General features: G+C 44.6%; 1 protein-coding gene across 19 annotated transcripts in view; it reads left to right on the plus strand.

Moving 5' to 3' along the window:
- The window catches only part of RIOX2 (ribosomal oxygenase 2), a 1,008,555-nt gene that overhangs the window by 26,015 nt on the left and 958,614 nt on the right, over nucleotides 1-23,926 (plus strand). For 2 of the 19 annotated variants that reach the window (XM_069204769.1, XM_069204773.1), the window contains one exon: nucleotides 7,542-7,648. The exons of the other annotated variants lie outside the window; for them this stretch is intronic. The gene's annotated coding sequence lies outside the window, so the exon portion shown is untranslated. The remainder of the gene's footprint in view (nucleotides 1-7,541; nucleotides 7,649-23,926) is intronic. 19 annotated transcript variants of the gene reach the window in all.

A 23,926-nucleotide genomic window follows, 5' to 3' on the forward strand; every position in this document is an offset into this window, starting at 1 on the left:
ATTGTTCTCCCCTGGATTTTGGCTGGTAGGGGGTTGTGTTGGACTTTTGGCCATACGCATGGTCATCCCTAGTCTCTTTGCCTCCTTCCTCCTGGTTTTTCTGACCTTTCGCTGTTGGCTCTAGGACTCTGAGCACTTTATCACTGCTGACCAGTGTTAAAGTGCAGGTGCTCTCCCATCTAAAGTTGGTATGATTGGCTTATACCTGAATGGCATATTTAATTTACCTATAAGTCCCTTGTACAGTGGTATCTCTATACCCAGGGCCTGTAAATTAAATACTACTAGTGGGCCTGCAGCGCTGCTTGCGCCACCCACTGAAGTAGACTTTCAAACCTGTCTCAGGCCTGCTAGCGCAGGGCCTGTGTGCGCAGTTTTCTGCCACAGGGACCTGGCATCTAAATTTACTTGCCAGGCCCAGGACTCCCCTTTTACTACATGTAAGTCACCCCTAAAGTACGCCCTGTGGGCAGGGTGCCATGTATGTAGAAAGGCAGGACATGTGCCATATTGCATGGCCTGTCCTGGTAGTGACAAACAGCCTAACTTGGTGTCTCACTGCTGTGAGTGCTGCCTTCTCATAGGATTGCATTAGAAATGCCCTGCCTTATGTGTAAGGGGTATTGTCTGATTTATGAGGGGTAGCGTAGGCGTGTTTGGTATGGTTGTGATGGTGATAATAAATACTGCTTACTGGTGTGGGTGTATTTTTTATTACTATCACAGAAATGCCACTTCTAGAAAGTGCGCATTTATCTGTGCTTATGATTCTGGTGTTTTGCAGCTTGACTCCAATCCACGTCTGGGCAGAGTGACAGTTGGGGCTTTGTGCATACTTTTCAGACAGCCTGTACACAGGGAGGGTGGAGGTGTCACTGAGGTGCATCTACATACTGAATAGTCTTCCTGGGCTGAGAGAAGGGAGAGGCGGGGCACACCTACATTTGTAAAGGCTGTGCCCTGGCCTCACACAATAGGGTCGTTAACCCCCCACTGATGTTTGGAGCCTGTGCTGAAAGGAGAGAGGGGGCACTCCCAGAACCAGTTGTAACTGGCTGGAACCTCCTCTCCCTACCACTGTAAAACACTGTAAGAACTGACTATAAGTACAGGGGAATTTTCCCCACAATTTGAACACTCTTGGAACTTGAAACTGGACACAGAACGCTGATGAATGGACTCACCAGGAAACCGCCATGGACTGCTGCTGCTGTGCTGACCTGTGACCTGCCTGGTCACTAGGAGGAACTGCCACCATCTGCACCCCTTGTGCTGGCCTGTAGCTGGGCCCACCAGCCCTGTGCTCCTTCTTGTTTAATTGTTCCCAGGGGCAGGGTGCTGTGGCCCCTGACCCCTGCTACGATCCTGCTTTTATGAGGAATGAGGCATTCTTTTGATGACTGAGGCTGCTGAGGGACCATTGCGCTTTGAAGGCGCTTTTCTTTTGCTAACAGAGAAATCACCGCCGCAGCCCGAGCTTGTGGATGTGCTCTAGCGCTTTGAAGGCGCTTTTCTTTCGTGCAGGGAAATCACCGCCGCAGCCCGGGATTTAAAATGTGTGCTAGCGCTCTGAAAAGCGCTCTCCTGCTGTTTGGGATCACCGCCGCAGCCGGGTTTTCAAGTTATTGCCGAGCGCGAGGATCGCGCTCAGCTCAGTGCCCCCGGGGCACAAGAAACCCCTTTTCAAAGTAACGAGGAGCAAGCCTGCTCCTAGCGGTGCCCCCGGGGTAGGGATCGCTCCAAGGAGCGCCCCCGGGGCTCCGGCCGGCCCGACCTGGTGCCGGTGTTGCCATCGGAGCAGGAGGGAGAGGAGGACACCTCTCCCTCCCCTGCTCCAGCCCCGGAGGGCTCGCTTTGCAGTGCGCGGCCGGGGAGACAGCCTCATCGGAGGCTCGCCCCCGCCGCCAACTCTCTTGTGGGCCCCCTCGTGGGCCCGAGGCCATCACAAAGGGGTCTCCCCTGCTGCAAGGGCCAGCGGAGGCCCCGGGAGACCCCAGGAGTTTGCGGGCCCCCAGAGGGGCCTGTTCGCAGAGTGGAGGGGGTGCGTGGCGCCCCCCTCCAGATCCTCAGGATTTCCCTGACCTTGGCCCCCCACAGGAGGGCCGGTGGAGGCCCGGGGGGCCCCCAGTGATTACGGGCCCCAGGAGGGGCCCGTCAGGAACGCTGAGAGGGTGCGTGCCGCCCCTCTTTGGCCCAAATATGCACAGGAGGCCCCCGTTTTGCGCAGAGGAGCGCCGGGGGCCCCATTGGTTGTTTAGGCACTGGAAGTGCCGCCCCATTATTCGTTTTAGGCACTGGAGGTGCCTTTTCATCATTTTTCAGGTACTTTAAAACGGACTAATGTAACGTTGATTTAAAGTTCTTTTTACAGACTTTGTAATTATGTTATATTGCCTGCCTGTCCTATGATGTGTTTACATATGTGTGCACATGTTCCTTTTATGGGCATGACTTGCTAATATGTTTGCTTAACTTGCCATAGGTTTTCTAATGTTCCTACTATGGGCGTTTTATGATATTCTTATGACAAGTGTGCTAATGTGATAACGTGTTTCCTGACTACTGCTTATGTTGCAGAATACTGAGTAACCTGTGTGTTATGTGTGACTACTGCTAGTTTGCAGAGTAACTAATGTGTAATGTTCTGACAACTGCTAAGGTAGCAGGATAGTACTGTTATGTGATGTTGGTCTGATAATTACGTTGTGTACAATACAGGATATTTTCATATAATCTAGTGTTGTGTTTCCTTGGTGGTGGGAATATTGCGTCACATGTATGTGTGTGTTGTGCAGACGCTTTACGCATTGCCTCCGGGTTAAACCTGACTGCTCGTGCCATGCTACCAAGGGGGTGAGCAGGGGTTATCTTGGACGTGTAACTCCCTTGCCCTGACTAGAGTGGGTAAGTTCTGCCTGGCTGAGGTACATACCCTAGCCAACCAGAAACCCCATTTCTAACACCCATACTCTGGTTTATTACCGGAGTCAAATCCGACTGTGTCCCTGTCAATGGTTTAAACTTCATCATACCCTGTGACTGAGGCATCAATATCTGAGTCGGCTCAGTCTGGACCAACAATGGTCTCGGAACCACTTGCTCCGTAGGTACCACCAAGTTTGAAGTTGTCTCAAGAATCGGTACCTCAGGATAAATTCTCTGTACTGGAGGTGGGTGCATCAGTGCCTGGACCACCGAAGTAGTCAACGCGTTAGGAGTACTCTGCACTACCCCTTGTACTTGTCCATTATCAACCTATACTGGACCCACTGACCTTGTTGCCTGTGCTAAGGCAGTTGGAGTAGAACTAGTACTCAGACCCCCGTCATGCACAGTGTGTGGTGGAGGACAGTCCCTCAGCATTTGTGTAATGAGATCCTTGACATCTGAGTCTTCTATTGTTTAAGCCTTTTTTGCCTTTTTACCCCCAGGTGAACACTTTTGCTCGCCTCATCTTTCCCTTCCTTCTAATTTTTTCTGTGATAGCAGGAAACAACTTGACATCCTAGAATGTCATTGTTCTCCACTTCTTCTGTTCTCTATTAGTTACAATACTGTCATAAGATTAGTTCAAACTTTATTCAATTCAACAAATCTGTATTAATTCGTTAGAAGGCGCCAGAAACATAACCTAATCAAAACTTGCGTCAGAGTACATTCTAAAGCATTAGCAAAAGTCAACAATTGAATCAAAGGCAATAAGTCAGTAAGTGTCATAGAGTTCAGCAAATCAGTCCTTCAATCATTTGTCTTTGTGATCTGTGAAACGTCATAGAGTTGGAACCTCCCCTAACCCAGATTAGCATTGGCATGTGGGACTTCATGCAAAACAATTTAGAACAAGAATTTAGAAAAAACATCTAGCTACAGAAAACTATTTAGACAGCACAGTTGGTACCTAGAAAGAAAAGGCAGAAAAATATAATTTAGTCATATTGTCATATCTACCTATCCTCTGTATGGATCAGCAACAAAGTCAGTCTTCGTCTTCAGGTCATCAGTCGATCAGTATCCCGCCAAGCTCTCAAGAGTATGAGCCCAATGACCAGAAACTCGAATCACCTCTACGGTCTTGCAGTCAGGCTCACCTAGCATCTGCTTCTCGCATCTAACATCTCTCCCCATCAATTCTGAAGTCTTCTCCCCTCTGTAACGTTGTTATATCAAAGTCACCCAGACTATCCCCAATTCCTAATCGCTCACTTAATCGTATGACTTTTCTCTACCCAATACATTTTGTAAATCAAATCTATGAATTCTAATATTTCACAATTCACATATTGTTGATTGGTCTGCTTTGCGATGTCCTCATCATCCGGCTCGTCAGGTATCAAATGTTGCATCTTCTTCTCCAGTCAGTGTCTTCATTGTTCGAGTCCTGAGAAAGTACACTCAGTGCGCTTTACACACCAATCGTTAAATTTTCTAGTTCCATCATCTCCTGTCCGTTGGTTCACATAGAGGGTTCAGCTAAGCAGATTTTATTAAACAATGAGCAGTTCACGGTTAGTTCAGCTTGTCAGCACTTTTCATTAAACGTTAAGAAATACAGCTTCTGAATGAGGCCAGGCCTAGACTCTCACTAAGTTAAGGCCTACAATTATTGTAATGCAAAGGTTATATTTTCAATATGACACATTACTACATTAATCTAATACATTTTCAATATTTCATATATGTTAATTACTCTTTTAATGTAATTTGTGAATTCTGGTGGACATTCTGAGGTCACCATTTCAAACGTGCAATTTCTTTTTCTAGGTTAATCATTTTCTAACAAACTCATTATTAGAACACATAAATACTCATTAATACATTTTTAATTAAGTCATTTTGCGTTAACAATTGCAGTGACCATTGATGCTTGTTTACCCAAAACTCAGACTGTTCTGAAAACTCATACTGTTTTTCAGTCACTTTATGGATTTTAAAATCCTCTCTATATTGAACAGCAATTTCCTGGTGCAGCAAACCATTTTTTAGGTCGAGCATAGCAGCGCCTATCTCACACCCTTTGCTTTCATTCGTTTCTGGCCTTTACTTTCAACAATCCCTTGATGTCAATGGTAAAATGCTTTGTTTGTCCTTCCCTGAGACTCTTTTGTTACGCCTTGCAGACTAACCCTGTTACATGGATTATTGCATGATTGCCGATATACTTTCAGGAGGGTGAACTATTTTTTTCTTATGTCTTACCGCTTTGCGCTCCATGGTGGCCGTGGCACTACAGCTGAGAGTAGTTTGTGTTTTCCTTGTTTGTAGTATCATTGAGGTAGGCCTGCTAGCCCTTAAAATATGTAATGCACTACGCCATCTAGGGGCTACATATACGGTTGCACTGCGTTACTTTCTTTTATACTGTTTGCACGTGGTCATTCCCTCTATGGGCTAACTGAATGGTTACATGGCCATGTTTCTTGCAAATGCTGTTTTTACTGTGGTGTCCTCTAGGGTCCTTTCTGAGCATTACAGTCAACATACTACAATATTTTCAGCACTCACAAACTTGCCCCATAATGCTTTGCAGGGCATTCTTTTTACAAAACATTTTTGCTCATAACTCAGTATGTGGTGGTCCTAGGACAATGGTACCATGTTCAAAACGTTCACCTCAACATACTCTTTCTGTCTAGATCATCACTAGGTGTCTTATCGAGGTGGCTGGTTGACACCTGTTCGGTATAAGTCAATAAGGACGCTCAATGAAGGACCACACGCCAATTATAAATACAATTTAGCTTTACTAGAATTGCAGGTAAAATGTAGGCATTTAGCACATTAACAATAGTAGAATAAGAAGAGCAATGAAAAGCATCTATTTATTTATATATATAAGTACACTGCAAGGAGCATCTATGTATGTGTGTGTATGTGTGTATATATATATATATATATAAGCAAAGAGTTCACTGAAAGATATAAGTTTTGATTAACTGTATACTAAAATGCATCACACTACGATATTCAGGAAGCAGAATACGAATGAGTTGAATACTTCAGATGAGCTTTGATTTACTACACACCAAAATGCATGTTTCAATTACTGCAGCATGCTCTCACTACGATGTTCAGGAGGCAACATATAAACAAACTGAATATTTCATATAAGCTTTGATTTACTGCACACCAAAATGCATGTTTCAGTTATTGTAGCAGTTCACACTAAGAGGTTTAGAAAGCAAAATATAAACAAGCTGAATACTTCAGGTTATAAACACAGTGCAAACATAAATAATCAGTCATAATAATAGAGCAGAGAAACAAAGGCCTTTCATCCCTGTGTGGAAACTTAACTTAGTCCACATGCTGGGAAGCCCTCTACCGTCTGCTTGGACCTCTCTCCCCCTCAAGCACCACATGCAAACAGGGAGGCAGCGCTGGGCCATGGCAGCTTCCACAGTTCCATCTGCGAGCTTCCAAATCCCTCACCCACAATTCAGTGCTTAAATAACTAGAAGCTTGGATTCTATCTCATTCTGGCATTTTTCAGCTATGTTATCAGTACTTGGCTGCTCTGCCCTTCTCCAGCCTTTGTTTTCATTCCATCTTCTCCCTGTACTCTGGTTCTCAAGGTTGAGATGGAGTCTTCTACACAAACAAGCTTGAAAATAATATCATGAACTTTTCCACAATGTTTGGGAGGGGGTTTCAACAGGCATTACACTCATCTACACTGCTCAAGCTAATTAACCCTTCGCGTTACAATGTCTTCCGCATCTTTCCCTATACTGAACACTAGGTTAGTAGTGACCCAAGAAAATAACCCATCCCACCAGTCAGTGTATTTTTAAGCTCTCCTATGGCTGGAACATTTGTCTTGCACCTGGGAGTAGTTTGTGTTTTAAAGGCCTTGTTTGAAATAATATTTCAGTAGGCCTACCAGCCCTTTAGTTATATGCAGGGCCATTGGAATTATGTGGCAGAAAATACCACAATCTGCAGCAGGGTTGACCAATTTATGTGGCAAAGGTCCAGTTATGCATTTACAACACCAAGAGCTCCAACTCAAGGAAATGTGAGACCTATTGCATTGCAAATGCTTGTTCTGTCCTCTTCCCCCGCCCCCCCCCCCCCCAAAAAAAAAACACCAAACATAGGCTTCTGTTATTGTCCTATTGCTGTTACCATTAAAATAGATTTCAAGTATTTCTTGCAGGTACAGTGTAGTTGGAAACTTACATAAAATATGCTCTGTAGTTTCAGTATAAGATGGGCGCAGTCGACATAGGTAGTATTTCCCTGTTTTTGTTCTATGCTCCTTCAAATTGCCTAGAAGGATTAGAAATGCTTGATGTTTCGTGTTATATGGAGGCAGTAGATAATGTTTTTATATTTCAGGTTTTGATCAATATTGAACTTTAATTGACGTATTTTTACAGATTGTTTTATTAGTGATTTACGTTCTGTTCTTCTTCATGAGACTGGGAAGCTCTTGTAAACCATATTCATTCAGGGTCGTGGTTAAATGGTGTTATTGTATTTGTTCCCTGAAAAATTCAAGATTTCTTTTTTAATTAGGTTTCTCTGTCTGTTTCCTTTAGAGATTAAGCAGTCACAGAAATAGTTCAGGAAGTTAAAGGTATTTGTTGCAGTCATCGATAGAACCCTGAATTCTACCTTTAAACTGGAGTGAGGTGTTGAAGATTTTGTAAGACTTTTATTTATCATTTTATAAAACGAGCATGATAGACATCAAACAGTTAGCCCAGGCCTCCAAAATTCATAAAAATGTCACTAGACCTGCAGGTCGAGTAGCTTGAATAAGCTACTCGACCTAACTGTAATGTACTTGACCCAGAAATGGGTCTGAAATGGTGTGATCCTAGGCAAATATTGTATTTTACAGTCTCCTTTTTCTTCATTCTCACATAGGAGTGCACCTTCAAATATGTGAGTACTGTATTTCTGCTGTGAAAAAGAAAATAAGATCTCTTTTGTTTGATTAAATACACTAAACGTTTGCTCTATGTATAATAAATCTAGCCCACATATAGGGTACACATGATCCATGTATGACTCGCATCTTAGTTTACTAATAGCTTTTCCATCAGGGAAGGAGTGTTTCTCAGTTCATGTTTAAACACTCACTTTTAATAAATATATTACTAAAGCATGATGTGGTAGTGCACTGTCATTTACAGACAGTACATTTCCATGAAATGTCCAAAACCCTTCCTACTAACTTACAGTTTTACTGATAAAACTATATAGTGTATTAACAATAATCTGTGAAAATTGGTTTTCAGAAAACATTTATCATTTGCACATCTCCAAGTAAAATGTTCTGACTTTTTTTCATCCTATTACAATATTTTGTCATTACACATAAGTACAAAAATGGTCTTTCACAGCTACTGAAATATATTTTGAAATGTTTGTAAAGTTGACCTAGTTATATAAATGTTGTGTGTTAGGAAAAACCTGATACCAAAAGCCTTTCACTTCACATCCGTCGGACAGTTCACCTTATAAAATCCTGGAATCTGCAGTCACAAGGAAATGTATTAGCACTGCAAGAAGACAAACTGACTTTTGACCTCTGTCTCTGAACACAGAGCAAATGTGACAAGAATAAGATTTAACGGCATCGGCATCGTAATTGCTAGGTCCCTCTGTTTCTGACTGAACAGAACACCTGTTCTTTGTCCACTCGCCAGAAGGGTGGAATCTAAAAATAGCTCAACCTCATAAAATAAAACACACCGTAGCGAGTGGTGAGTATATTTTTTGAGCCCTGTAACCGAATAGGCAGTGTTAATATAAGTGTACCAAAAAGATTTTACATCCATAATAGTCGAGGCAGAGGTTGGAAGTGACAGGGCGTGGCACCTGATGCAGTCTTAGTAGAGGGGGGTTATAAGTCTCAGCCTTTCTCTCCCTGTGTGGAGTGTGGCATGGGACCTCCAAGTACATTTCTAAATTTATGAATGGACCCCCCCAACCCCAGTAATACCTCCCATAATACACCCACTTTCACACAAAATCTTGTCCTCTCCTGTTCCCTCTTTCACACTCCTTTCACCTATGGCATGCTGCATACACACTCCTCAAGTATGGGACCCTGATGGTCCATCCCAACCCCAAGCAAGGGATGACATCCTTTCCAGTGGCGGTCAATTGGTTCACCACCTCCTCCCATCCCTGTAGCTCATGCTCAACATTTTAATCCGTTCTAACCATGGATAATCACTTTACTTCTGCTAAGCCTATTCTTCCTAATCCTTCCTCCACATGGTTATCTGCAGCAGTGCAGATGCTGTCTAGTGGATTGTGATGCACTGTCTAGCCAGAAGAAGACCTTAAGAGGCAAAGTGAGTGCAAATCTTCACGTTGGCCCTCTGGGCTGGGAGCAACCTGAGTAGGCAATGTCCAGGGGTGACTTTCAGTTTGGCAACCCTAGTTTCCCTCAGCACCTCAACCACTGCATGCCAAAACCCTCCAAACATTGGACTTGTCCAGGTCATGTGTAGGAAAGCTACTGGTCTGACGTTCATCTTGGACAGTTCCCTGGGCGCTCTGGGAACAGTCTATTTAGTCTTTGCGGTGTGAAGTATATGCTGTGCAAGAAGTGGAATTGTTACTTTGAATCTGGCATTGCTCACCACTTCCTTTACCTGCGCAGGGACTCTGTCCCAAACTTAATCTGTCAAAGGGTCTGCTAAATCATCATCATCCTACAACTGTCGCACCCTCATCACATCATTGCAGCAATCCAGTTTGAGCAACGGCTATAGGTGCAATTTTATGCCTTTACTACAGCTGATAACCAAGATGTACAGCATTGCTGGGACTTCAGGGGCTGTACCGGAAAGTTCGGCCACAGACTTCGTATTGCTCAGGATATTTTCACTTATTGCAAATATTGTCCCGGAACAAAGTTAAACAGTTCTAGCGCTTCTACAAAAGAGATAAATGTCTCCCTGATAAAGATCAGTCCTCTAAAAATATTATTAGACCTGCAGGTTGAGTAACTTGAATAATCTACCTGATCTAACTGTAATGTACTTGACTGGTAAACGGGTCTCAAATTGTATGATCCTAGGCAATTAGTTTACAGAGTCGCTGTATTTTTCATTCTCACGTATGAGTGCACCTTCAAATACGTGAGTTCAGTATTTTTGCTGCACAAAAAACTCTTTTGTTTGAATAAATTGACAAAATGTTTGCTCATTGTATAATAAGAATCTAGCCCACATATAGCTGACAAATGATCCATGACTTGCCTCTTAGTTTACTAAAAGCATTGCCATAAAGGCAGGAGTGTTTCTCCGTTTGTTTAAACACTCACTTTTAATAACTATATTACTGAAGTATGATGTGGTAGAATACTGTAATTTACGGACAGTATATTTTCAAGAAATGTCCAAAAACCTCCACACTAACTTGTAGCTTTACTGATAAAACCATATAGAGTATTAATAGTAATATGTAAAAAATTGGGTTTCAGACAACATATTTATCTTTTGCTCATCGCTAAGAGTTCTGATTTGATTTTGTCCTTTCAAATTATTTTTTTCATCACACATAAGTACAAAAATGGGCTTTCACAACTACTGAAATGTTTGTACTGTTGACTTGCTGTGCAATTAAAGACTATATGGTGTCAGGTTTTTCCTAACAAACAATATTTAAATGACTCTTTTTACAGCAGGTCAGAGAAGCTCACCTTACAAAATCCTGAACTCTGTAGTGAGAAGGGAAATTAATTGCAAGACACTGACTTTTGACCTCTACCTCTCAGCACAGAGCAAATGTGAAAACATAACAAGATTTAATGGGGTCTTTATTGCTCCTTTACTTTCTGGCTGAACAGAACACCTGTTCATTAGTCAGAAAGGGCAAGGAGGTCCTAAAAATAGCTCAACCTGATTAAAAAAATGACACGCCATAGTGAGTGGTTGTCAAGTACATTTTTCGAAGCCTGGAGAACCCTCAGCATCTGACATCCCTCCATATGGCTGTTAGCTCATATCCACCATGGTTAGCATCCACTGAAGCGTATGCTCAGCCACCTTACAGGTAGCGTGTTGGCATAGGGTTGGTGATGGCGGACTCTGCGTGTCACAGCCTCCATGCGATCACCACCGGTCTCATGATGTGTGGGCATCCTGAGAAGTCTCGAGCACCCCTCCTCAGTTGCATTGAGATTGTCCAGCCTCTCAATTATCCCTTCCAGAAGGTGCTTCTCCCGGTTTGGGCCTTCCTCAAACCATAGTGCAGCTTATTGTATGCGACCTGCCAAGTAGTAGGGGAACAAATCATGGACTCCCCCGGGAACCTTTTTTTTTTTTTTTTTTTTTTTTAAGTCCTGTTTTAAGACTCGCTGTACACCCCTTCCCCACCCACACCAGCGATATATGTAAACTGTTCAGTGTTACAAAGTTTGAGCAGTGGGAGAGCACAAAAAGTATTTTGTAATGCATACAAACATGGGAGGAGGACCATTTTGCTCAGGGCCGCTTGCCCTTTAACAGAGCGGTAGGGTGTTCCAGAAGGCTATCAAGGATTCTAGACTCTGCATCACCCTTCCCATATTATATTCGTATTGCCATTTTGGTGTGTGAGCCACCTGAAGCCCCATCTAGAATATCTCATGTTCATTATTCTTCACACACAGTTTATGAAGAATTTGTCAAGTTTTTTCGATTTCTTGTTGGTTCATATCTATTGCTTCATATGTTATCAAAGGTGTTAGCTTGGTGTAGATATCCATCATGGTAGGACTAAATGGCTCCTTCTCCGTATGCCTTTAAGGATCATTTAATTGCTCTGTCATTATTGGTACTTTTGTTTAGGAGATGCAGGATATGAATATTTTGCTTAATTCGGCCACAGGATAGAGGTTACTACAATATTGAAACTTTTTTGTTCCAGCCGCCAATTGTATTTGGTTACAGAATTGCTGAAGAATAATATGTTTTTCCTGTAATTGATTTTCAATTTGTTGCAGTTATTGTAATTTTGTAATTGGATTAACTGATACTTTAAACCATTTAGGCCCTCATAACTTTTTGTTCACATAAGCTACCCACGTCAAATTTGCATCCTTTTTTTCCAACATCCTAGGGATTCTAGAGGTACCCAGACTTTGTGGGTTCCCCAGAAGGAGGCCAAGAAATTAGCCAAAATACAGTGAAAATTTTGTTTATTTTGTTTCAAACAAATGGGAAAAAGGGGCTGCAGAAGAAGGCTTGTGTTTTTTTCCCTGAAAATGGCATCAGCAAAGGGTTTGCGGTTCTAAAATCACCAGCTTCCCAGCTTTCAGGAACAGGCAGACGTGAATCAGAAAACCCAATTTTTCAACACAATTTTGGCATTTTACTGGGACAAACCCCATTTTTACGATTTTTTTGTGTGCTCTCAGTCTCCTTCCAGTCAGTGACAGAAATGGGCATGAAACCAATGCTGGATCCCAGAAACATTTCTGAAAAGTAGAGAAAATTCTGGATTCAGCAAGGGGGTAATTTGTGTAGATCCTACAAGGGTTTCCTACAGAAAATAACAACTGAAAAAAAAACAATATTGAAATTGAGGTGAAAAAATCTGCAATTTTTTCTCTGTTTTACTCTGCAACTTTTTTCTGCAATGTCAGAGTTTTGATAGCAATATACCGTTACGTCTGCTGGACTCTTCTGGTTGCGAGAATATATAGGGCTTGTAGGTTCATCAAGAACTCTAAGTACCCAGAGCCAATAAATGACCTGCACCCTGCAGTGGGTTTTCATTCTATACCAAGTATGCAGTAATTCATTTGCTGAAATATAAAGAGTAAAAAATAGCTATCGAGAAAACCTTTGTATTTCCGAAATGGGCACAAGATAAGGTGTTGAGGAGCAGTGGTTATTTGCACATCTCTGAATTCCGGGGTGCCCATACTAGCATGTGAATTACAGGGCATTTCTCAAATAGACATCTTTTTTACACACTCTCTTATATTTGGAAGTAAAAAATGTAGAGAGACATGAGGCAATAACACTTGTTTTGCTATTCTATGTTCCCCCAAGTCTCCCGATACAAATGATACCTCACTTGTGTGGGTAGGCCTAGCGCCCGCAACAAGAAATGCCCCAAAACACAACGTGGACACATCCCTTTTTTTTGACCGAAAACAGGTGTTTTTTGCAAAGTGCCTACCTGTGGATTTTGGCCTCTAGCTCAGCGGGCCCCAGGGGTGGCAGAAATTGCCTAAAATAAATTTGCCCCTCACCTCAGAGTCGCTCCCCGTATCTTAAAAAACAAAAAAAAAAAAAAACACACAAAAAATCTGCCCTGGCGCCTAGAGGTTTCTGCCCCCCCGGGGGTCAGATCGCCTAAGCAGAAATGGCCTAAAATAAATTTGACCCCACCCCCACCGGGGAGCGACCCTTGCCTACGGGGTCGCTCCCCTTGCGTGACGGCACAACAAAAAAAGATCCCTGGTGCCTAGTGGTTGACCTAAAATTGGCTGATCTGCCCCCCGGGGGGCAGGAATGGCCTAAAATAAATTTGCCCCCCAGGGTAACGACCCTTGCCTAAGGGGTCGCTACCCACCTCTAAAACAAAAGACGAAACGAAAAAAGAAAAACATTTTTTTTTATCCCTGGTGCTTAGAGGTTTCTGCCCCCCCTGGGTGCAGATCGGCCTAATAATAGGCCGATCTGCCCCTGGGGGGGGCAGAAAAGGCCTTTAAAAAAAAATGCCCCCCCCTGGGAGCGACCCTTGCCCTAGGGGTCGCTCACTTATGTCAATTTAATTTTTTTAATAAAATCCCTGGTGTCTAGTGGGTGTTTTGACAGCCGGATTGCTTTCAATCCGGCTGCCAAAACGCAGAGAGAGACTTCAAAGGGAAGGAAATAACTTTCCTTCCCTTTGAAGCCTCTCTCGGCCTCCCACCCCCCACGTGATCGGAAGAGAAATGCAAAGCATTTCTCTTCCGATCGCGATGGGAGGAGGCTCTGTGACAATCAGCGCGCACTTGTGCGCTGATGTCACGGGGCTGGGTGGGGGGTCGAGGTGGAAGGGGAGGGGCTTCCCCTTCCATCCCTGCCTTGGGGGGGATGTGGGGGGGGGAACCCCACAGAGGGAGCGCTAGCGCTCCCTCTGGGCTGTGTGCCCAGGACGTAATGGTTACGTCCTGGGCACAGCAGCACTGTGCCGCAGGACGTCACCATTACGTCCGTGGCACAGAAGGGGTTAAACCATTATATTTATTTATTTTATTTTCGGGGTTAGGCTTCTTCCATCACATAGTTTGATTTGCAACCAGATATCATTGTAAAGTTCCACTATGAGATACAAAAGCATTTGATCAGTTCCTCAGTTTGTAAATTTGGCCCAGAGTATGTTTGTATTGACTCTTAACAAGTGCGGCTATTGAATAATGTATAAAGCATAGAAACATCATTTCTCCTTTATGTAGTAGAGCTTTATTTGCTATGCAGTTTACAGTGTTGATGTTTTCAAGTTTTGAACACAGTCACATGAACTGTTGGAACTTTATTATTTCTTTAGTGATTGTAAGGAAATGCCTCCTTGGCATGGTTACCCCCTGACTTTTTGCCTTGGCTGATGCCAAGTTATGATTTGAAAGTGTGCTGGGACCCGGCTAACCAGGCCCCAGCACCAGTGTTCTTTCCCTAAACTGTACTTTTGTCTCCACAATTGGCACAACCCTGGCACCCAGGTAAGTTTCTTGTAACTGGTACCCCTGGTACCTGATGCCAGGGAAGGTCTCTAAGGGCTGCAGCTTGTCTTATGCCACCCTGGGGACCCCTCACTCAGCACAGACACACTGCTTGCCAGCTTGTGTGTGCTGGTGGGGAGAAAATGATTACGTCGACATGGCACTCCCCTCAGAGTGCCATGCCAACCTCACACTGCCTATGGTATAGATAAGTCACCCCTCTAGCAGGCCTTACAGCCCTAAGGCAGGGTGCACTATACCACAGGTGAGGGCATAGGTGCATGAGCACTATGCCCCTACAGTGTCTAAGCAAAACCTTAGACATTTTAAGTGCATGGTAGCCATAAGAGTATATGGTCTGGGAGTCTGTCAAACACGAACTCCACAGCACCATAATGGCTACACTGAAAACTGGGAAGTTTGGTATCAAACTTCTCAGCACAATAAATGCCCACTGATGCCAGTGTGCACTTTATTGTAAAAATACACCCAGAGGGCATCTTAGAGATGCCCCCTGAAAACATACCCGACTCCAGTGTGGACTGACTAGTTTTTGCCAGCCTGCCACACACCAGACATGTTGCTGGCCACATGAGGAGAGTGCCTTTGTCACCCTGTGGCCAGGAACAAAGCCTGTACTGGGTGGAGGTGCTTCTCACCTCCCCCTGCAGGAACTGTAACACCTGGCGGTGAGCCTCAAAGACTCACCCCCTTTGTTACAGCACCACAGGGCATCCTAGCTAGTGAAGATGCCCGCCCCTCCGGCCACTGCCCCTACTTTTGGCGGCAAGGCTGGAGGAGATAATGAGGAAAACAAGGAGGAGTCACCCCCCAGTCAGGACAGCTCCTAAGGTGTCCTGAGCTGAAGTGACTCTTACTTTTAGAAATCCTCCATCTTGTAGAAGGAGGATTCCCCCAATAGGATTAGGGATGTTCCCCCCTCGCCACAGGGAGGAGGCGCAAAGAGGGTGTAGCCACCCTCTGGGCCAGTAGCCATTGGCTACTGCCCTCCCAGACCTAAACACACCCCTAAATTGAGTATTTAGGGGCTCTCAGAACCGAGGAAGATAGATTCCTGCAACCTAAAGAAGAAGAAGGACTGCTGACCTGAAGCCCTGCAGTGAAGACGGAGACAGCAACTGACTTGGCCCCAGCCCCACCTGCCTGTCTCCCTACTTTGAAGAAAACTGCAACAGCGACTCATCCAACAGGGTCCAGCGACCTCTGAAGCCTCAGAGGACTACCCTGCATCTAAAGGACCAAGAAGCTCCCGAGATCAGCGGCCCTGTTCAAGAAACTACAACTCTTTGCAACAAAGAAACAACTTTTAAAGACCACACGTTTCCCGCCGGAAGTGTGAAACTTTCCACTCTGCACCCGACGCACCCGGTACGACCTGCGGAAAACTAACTCTACAGGGAGGACTCTCCGGCGACAGCGAGCCCGTGAGTAGCCAGAGTTGAGCCCCCACCGCAACGCCTGCAGAGGAAATCCAGAGGCTCCCCCTGACTGCAACTGCCTGCTTCAAGGAACCCGACGCCTGGAAACCACACTGCACCCGCAGCTCCCAGGACCTGAAGGAACCAAACTCGAGTGCAGGAGCGACCCCCAGGTGACCCTCTGCCTAGCCCAGGTGGTGGCTACCCCGAGGAGCCCCCCCCCCTCCGTGCCGGCCTGCATCGTTGAAGAGACCCCCGGGTCTCCCCATTGATTCCTATTGAAAACCAGACGCCTGTTTGCACTCTGCACCCGGCCGCGCCTGTGCCGCTGAGAGTGTACTCTCTGTGCCTGCTTGTGTTCTCCCCCCCCGGTGCCCTACAAAACCCTCCGAAGTTGCGTGTACTTGCCTGCTGGCAGACTGGAACTGGAGCACCCCTATATCCATTGAAGCCTATGTGTTTTGGGCACCACTTTGACCTCTGCACCTGACCGGCCCTGAGCTGCTGGTGTGGTAACTTTGGGGTTTGCCTTGAACCCCCAACGGTGGGCTACCTTGGACCCAACTTTTAACCCTTATTGTTTGTAAATCTTGAACCTGTGGTTCTTAAAATAAACTAAGAAAATATATTTTTCTATCTAAAAACCTATTGGCCTGGAATTGCCTTTGAGTGTGTGTTCCTCATTTATTGCCTGTGTGTGTACAACAAATGCTTAACACTACCCTGTGATTAGCCTACTGCTCGACCACACTACCACAGAATAGAGCATTAGAATTCTCTTTTTGCCACTATCTTACCTCTAACGGGAACCCTTGGACTCTGTGCACACTATTTCTTATTTTGAGTAGTATATACAGAGCCAACTTCCTACAGTGATTGACCAGTCTTATAAGAATTTTAGCAGCTATTTAATCCATTATGTTTTATTATGGCAATTGTGATACGGTTAGGCCCAGGTGCACCGGATGATTTGCTGTTTTTTATTAGTTTGACTAAGTTTTCTTTAGTAGTTCTGTTAGTTGTTGAACTCTTACTCCTTGGGAAAGTGTTCTAATGGTAATCCTGGACGCCGTACATGCCTATGATAACCGGTTCCCAGTTCTTGTAACTGTTCTGTTTTCCTTGAGATCCCACTTCTAGATCTTATTAGGGAACAACATTTGCAGCTGTTCCTTTTTCAGTAGCGCTCAGTGCAGAGTTCTTGTTGTTTGTGCAATTTAGCTGTAAGTATTTTTTTTCTCTATTTATTTTTTAAATCATTTAATAGCACTGTCTGTTTGTTTCAATAACAGTGTATTGCTTTTTTTTTCTCCATATAAGCACTTTTCTTTGTGAACTCTAAAGAACAATGGAATTCCTGTTGCTGCTTTTCACTTGTTGCAGATGAAGGAAAGAAAAATCTTTTTGTAGTTACGTCCTCCCATTCAGCAGTCCACATTCACCAATGCTTGTTAAACTGGCCTCTAAACTGTTCTTAAGCTGCTCCTCCTCAACCAGCTCTGTCATGGCTCACTGGTTTCAATCCGGGAGTGAAGCGTTACTTACAAACTGCATCTGTGACAGTGGATGGGATAAACCAGTAGTTCACGTGAAATTGAAATAAGGCAATGTCCAGTGTTGCCTGCACTTGTCAGCAATTCTCCGTACCTCTGCTTGTGAAGTGCTCTACCTCACTGTTGATCTTGGACTACCATGGTGTTATCCTCTAGTACAGAAGTCATAAATGTGCTATTTCTGGAATTCTAACAAATTTTTCTGACTGTATGACTGTTCACCCAACTGTATTTGGGGATGCAAGTTCCGTTTTCAGGTACTGGAAAAATGCTCTGAAGTCTGTGTTTGTTTAGGGTCTGGCAAAAGAGGTCTACCTGTGGCCAGGCACACGGACCAGGGAACAACATGGTTGTCCATTGGTGATTGAACCGTACTTTCTCGTGAAAATGAGCATTCATCATTGTACTCCCCATTGTCCTTTTGTGCTAGTGATATTAGACTGATACACTGGCAAACTATAGTGCCCTTAAAGAGCAGGCTGGTGTCAGTGGCTTTGAGTTTTGCTTCAGTGTTTGCAGCTCTAGCTAAAAACAAAAATGCATGTCTTTCGTTTCCAACCATGAGTACTTCGTTAAGCGTTCATGAACATCGCAGCAACAGCTTTCTACAAGCACTTGTCCCCTAGTGTCATTGTTTGTACCTCATCTACAACCAACCCGTTGAGAATGGCCCGGTCTACAAGTGCATCTTGAGATCGGCCGCAGCCTTGTATTCTTGTGTAGCCTATCTCAACGTTTTCAGAAAAAGTCATCAGCCAAGGCAAACTGATTTTTCTCCAGATTGCACAGTTATCGCCTAACTACTTTTTTGCAGGAGCTGACAGCAGTGGCTGCTGGTGGCATTTGAAAGTGGTTGGGTGCCTCTCTTATATGGTTGTAACATACAGGAGTGTTTCATGTTAGTACAGCAGTACCCATCACTATCTTGAGAGGCATTTATTAACCGTTTTTAATAAATGCCTTTCAATATAAATTTAGTGATATAAACTGATGTACTAAGGTGAAATGCTCCTGCATGTTAAAAGCATACAAGAGTGTACTGGTAAATGTCAGTTCTGGATGTGTGCATCCTGAACTCGCATATTAAACTGTTACTTGTATGCTTTTAGCATGCAGGAGCATTTCACATCAGCACATTAGTTTACATCACTATCTTACGAAACATTTCTTAATGATTTCAATAAATGCCTTTCAATATAGTGCTATAAACTGATGTACTATAGTGAAAATCTCTCGCATGTTAAAAGCATACAATAGAGCACTTTTAAATATTTGAGTTCAGGATGTGTGCTCTGGTGTGCCAGCCAGTGGTTTGTTTTTATTGTTTCAAAAACAATAAAACCAAACCACAGGATGGCAGACATGATGATAGGCCTCTGTCCCCCGGTCCCAGCTACCTGGCAAAACATGTTCTTGAACATGCACGCCGATCCACAACAGGATGCGCTGCAGCTGGTCCAGTTCAGAAGAGGAGATGTGAGAATGCCAAGCATGCCCTCTCAGCCTCCGATTCAAATATGTGCTGAGGCATACACAGTATCTATTTACAGCATCCACATGACTCAAGGTCACAGTCACATGACTCTGTGACCTCGAGTCACATGCCCTCAATCCTTCACAAGCTGAAAGTAACACCCTTTCCCAACATGTCACAGGTAATAAGTTGGGAAAGAGTGTTGTTTTTCAGCCTCTGAAATTCATTGACAAGCAGTCCCAGGAACACAAGGCTTATGCCATAGATGCCTGGGCCTGCTTGCAAATATGATACTACTGCATGTCATGAATGGGCGGTCTCATTAGACACCCAAAATTTCTAGGCCAGGGCTAGCGCTAGGTCGGCCCATAGTCTAGTATCTCTGTGGGCATCCATCGAGGTGCAGTTGCTGTGGGCATAGAATAAGTTGCGCCATTTGCAGAGTCGGGACTTGACAGCAATCAGAGGTAAGTATTTGATTTGGAGAGCAAACTGCCTTTTTGGCCGCTGTGCTGCTTGGGTAAGCTGCACTTGCCAAAGTGAGACAAAGTTGGGAGGCAGCTGGAATGAGGCTGCTGGGACCTGGCTGGCTCATGCGGTGCGGTGAGGAGTGAGAGTGCAGCCTGGTGGGAGCCACAGCCTGTGACGTGGCCCGAGAACTAGTCTGGTCAATCCTCCTGTGCCCTCTGCTTATCGGCCCTGGCATTTAAGCAACAGTGAAGGCTTTGCAGACCCTAGATGTGCCGCTCTCTGCACAGCGGCGGCCTCGGGGAGCTGATGAACTGTGATCGCTTAAATTCTTGAGGCACACTTGGTCCTGAAGCTGTGACCCAGTCTGTTAAAATACCCATAATTGTACTCCTCAGTGTTACTAGACAGAGTGCCTCATCAGTTTTGAGACACGTGTTCCCACAGAATGCATCTGGCGTGCCTACAGGTAGAGAGATTTACCCCCCCCCCCAGGGGCACTTCAAGTTTGTGGTAAGAGTCTGTGGGGCAGATCAACAAAAGAGGGCAATTTAGAAGGAAACTGCACCATAAAACAGCAGTGTGCCAAAGGGTGATTATAGTGCCAAACTAGAAAAATGGTGTGTCCCAGGCCACGGACTGACTAGAAAAATGGTGTGTCCCAGGCCACGGACTGTCAGTAAAGTATATCTGGTGGGATCCATTGCAAAAGAGGTAGTGGTGATGCACACTTCAGGAGCTGGGGAAGCCTGACTTCATGTGTGGGACGGACTGGGGACACAGGCTTGTGCGCCCACTGTGACCTCCTGGTCATAGAGTTCCTGCATCTTTGTCCTTACTCCTTCATTGCTTTCCATGTCCACTGGGAACTGTCATTTGTCACCACCTATTGGATGACCGCAGGCATTCATATGACACCAGGCCTTCTCTGGATTAGGGCGGCTCTGTGAGTAGAGACTCCGTTCTGTGAACTGCAGCAATTGTAAGAGGCCTGTGCTCTTGTAAAGTACTCTAGGGGCACTTGAGTGGAGGTGTTATCACACTTCCTGTCACTACCACTGGCAGCCCTTACAATCTGAGGTATTGGAGACCCCTGTTGCGCACAGCAATGGGGAAGACCGATAAATCCCAACATACGTTGCAGTTTGACCTCTGCAAAACCCTGAAGGCTTGGGAAGAGAGCACAGATATGCCAGAACCTGTGACAGGGAATCCAGAGATGGAAGGAGACACTGACCTAAAGCAAATCCTAACAGCCATGCAACATAGCCTCACAAAAATTGATGGCAGTATAGATGTGCTATCCCTTAGAACGGACTAGATGTTGGAGAGGCTAGATAAACATGCAGAGCAACTGGATATGGTGGAGAAGTATGCCTCGGAGGCAGGGGTTGAGTAAGTTGCATCAGCCACCATGCTGAAGAAGATGGAGAAGCTTATTCAAGCGCTGCAAGTGAAAACAGAGGATTTGGAAGCACGTTCCTGCATGAACAATCTGAGAATAGTAGGTATAACCGAATCCCCCAACTTTGATAAAATGGAACAATACATTGAACGTCTATTAAGCGATTTGCTGGGTTGGGACACTTTCTCTGAGATGTTTGTTGTGGAGTGTGCCCATCGCTCATTTGCCCTGTGCCCAGTCCCGGTAACTAGCCTTCGTCCCAGAATAGCACAGCTGTTAAATTGCAGAGCTTGTGATGCTGCATTTCGCAAAGCAAAGGAACTGGAGATACTGCAACATGAAGCCTTTGAAATATTACTACACCTGGACTTCGTGCAACAAGCGCAGGAGGCTAGGTGTCTCTTCATCTCAGTGAAGAGAAAACTGTAAGAGCTATAGAGAGTACTGTATGCTATATCCAGCAAGATGGCGGATGAAAAGACATTGTTCTTCAGTGATCCCAAACTGTTAAGAGTTTCTCAGAGGGAATCTGCAGATTCCAGACACCGCTCATCCTGGAAGAAGATCAGTGGTAGTGATGCGATTTCAGATGTTTGGTAATAAACTGAAAGTGTTTATATGAATCACTCCTTGCGACTTGGGGGGGGGGGGGGGGGGGGGGGGGATGCCGGAGTGGTCCTGCATTGTAGACACCGCCTCCACTGGGATTTTCAGATCTGTATCGAGGTCTGTTTTGCTTTTACTTTTGACTGAGCCAAAATATACACACTGAAAGGAGTCAAAGATTCTCTGGAATGCACTTCTTAATCTGAATGAGATATTTGTTATAGCTTTGTGAAGGAAGGCTTGAATATTAAAAAGTGTACTTTCAGAATGTGCAACAATAACGTAAGACCATGTATAAAGAATCTTCAATCTATAAACAGCTAATATATACATGCAAGGATACAAACACTTATATTAAGATATATATAATAATGCAAAGCAAATAATTAATAAAAATGCATCATGTAGGGCCTGCCAGATACTTCATCTTTCTCATGCCAGCAATACGATGATCCTGTTGGACTGTGAGAAAGATCTCCACCCTCACGGGAAATATATCAGGCATTCGACATCTAAAATCCTGACTTGGATCTCGGAATCTCCGACTGCCGATCAGGGTCATGTTTTATATCTTAAACAACCGGAGAAGGAGCATTCTGGTAAAAACCCTCCCATCATGAAGAAATATTCTGAAATGCTGGCTAGTTTAGATAAGCTTTGAAAGAAACACGTTGGGAATCGGCCAAAATCCCAAGGCGTCCCTCCCAAAGTCAGACTGTTCCCTGGTGTACCATAAATCGTCAGTCTGGTACGTCCTTATTATGCTGGCTGACTAACTCTTCCATATTATGTACTAGCTCTTCGGTGAGAAAGTGAACACACAGAAATAGAAAACACCCTGCATAACATGCTTGTACAGAAAACTACTCGCACCTCTAACGTGGCAGTGAGGCTAAGCTGAACCCAAAATGGAGTCTAAGCTGAATACAAAATGGAGTCTATAACTAGTGACCACTAAAGTGACAGTGGGCAGCTGAGCCAAGTGCCAAGTGCAAAGTGGTGCGACACGAAGTCAGTGGTCAGCACACAAATTTCACTACAACGTCTAGCCCATCCCTGAGGGGGAGGCCTCCCCGTGAGCTCCCACAGACACGATGCACCCCAAACTGTGGTAAGACTGTTCCGATAGTAGTACAACTATTGACTGATGCATGCTGCCTGTGAGGGTAGCAGAATTCCAAATAAAGTATTCCATTATGTTAAAGGCTATAGTCCGAAACAACACAAAGTAGCTGTTTTAATCATTTTTATTATTTCTCACTTGTGGTTTAGGCACACGTCATGAATGTGCACGGTCCTCCGTGGTAATTGAAAGTGTGGGATATAAAGCTGGACAACACTTGTCCCCACGTGTACACCATCTGATTTTGACTGGATTCCTTCACAGGAGGGTAAGGGTGGGATTGGGTGCAAAGGCATATTGCTGTGAAATGTGTGGGTACTAACAGTGTGGTCGGGGTGGAACTTGTTTATTACTGTTGTTTTGTAAGTATGTGGGACGTATGCAAGTTTTCAGGAATCACTGGCTGGCCATGACAGTTTGCACTTAGAGAGGAGAATGGCAAATGACATCCAATACACAGCAAACGGCCCATCGTGCCCATCGCTGATTTGCTTCAGTGCCAGGAGTTTAAGTGATAACAAAAAAAATCATAAGGTAGTGGCCTATCTTCAGAGACCTAAAATAGATGTAGCAGTACTTGATGAAGCTCACTTAGCACCAGGGACTGGTGTACTAACACAGCGCAGAATGCATGGCCTCTGTTAATGCGCCAGGCTTTACCGCACATTCTCGGGGTACTCTACTCTGGGAACGCAGGAGCTCTGAAGTCTGTTTACAGGAGGTTTACCTAGGCTCAAGAAGTAGATTTGTGGTAGCATTATGTTTCAAGGATGACCTAGCAGTTTTACTGGTTGAGTTACATGAGCCCAACTACAAAGATCCACAAATCTGTCATACCATCGATGCATGAATCAGCCACAGTTCTGGGGCAGGAATTTTAACTGCGTACTATGCCTGGAGCATACTCTTGTGGACCACCTGGAAGGCCCTCGGCTGCGGCTCGAGCTCTTACCGAGAGAGCTGTTTGGGAGGGCTTATTATTAGATATTTGGCGGCATGGGTCCCTTTCAAAACCAGGTTACAGGCACTATTCGGCCATACATGATATTCATACTCGTATAGACTTTTGGCTACTGTTGAAGGGACCAGCAGCTTGTGTGCTGCGTTGAACCATTGCCGCAGATATATTCTGAGCACTTTCTGGTGCCATTAGACATGGAAATGGGTGCCCCGCGGCTGCCTACATTTTCTTGGCG

The sequence above is a fragment of the Pleurodeles waltl genome, chromosome 8, assembly GCF_031143425.1.
Source record: "Pleurodeles waltl isolate 20211129_DDA chromosome 8, aPleWal1.hap1.20221129, whole genome shotgun sequence".
NCBI lineage: Eukaryota > Metazoa > Chordata > Amphibia > Caudata > Salamandridae > Pleurodeles > Pleurodeles waltl.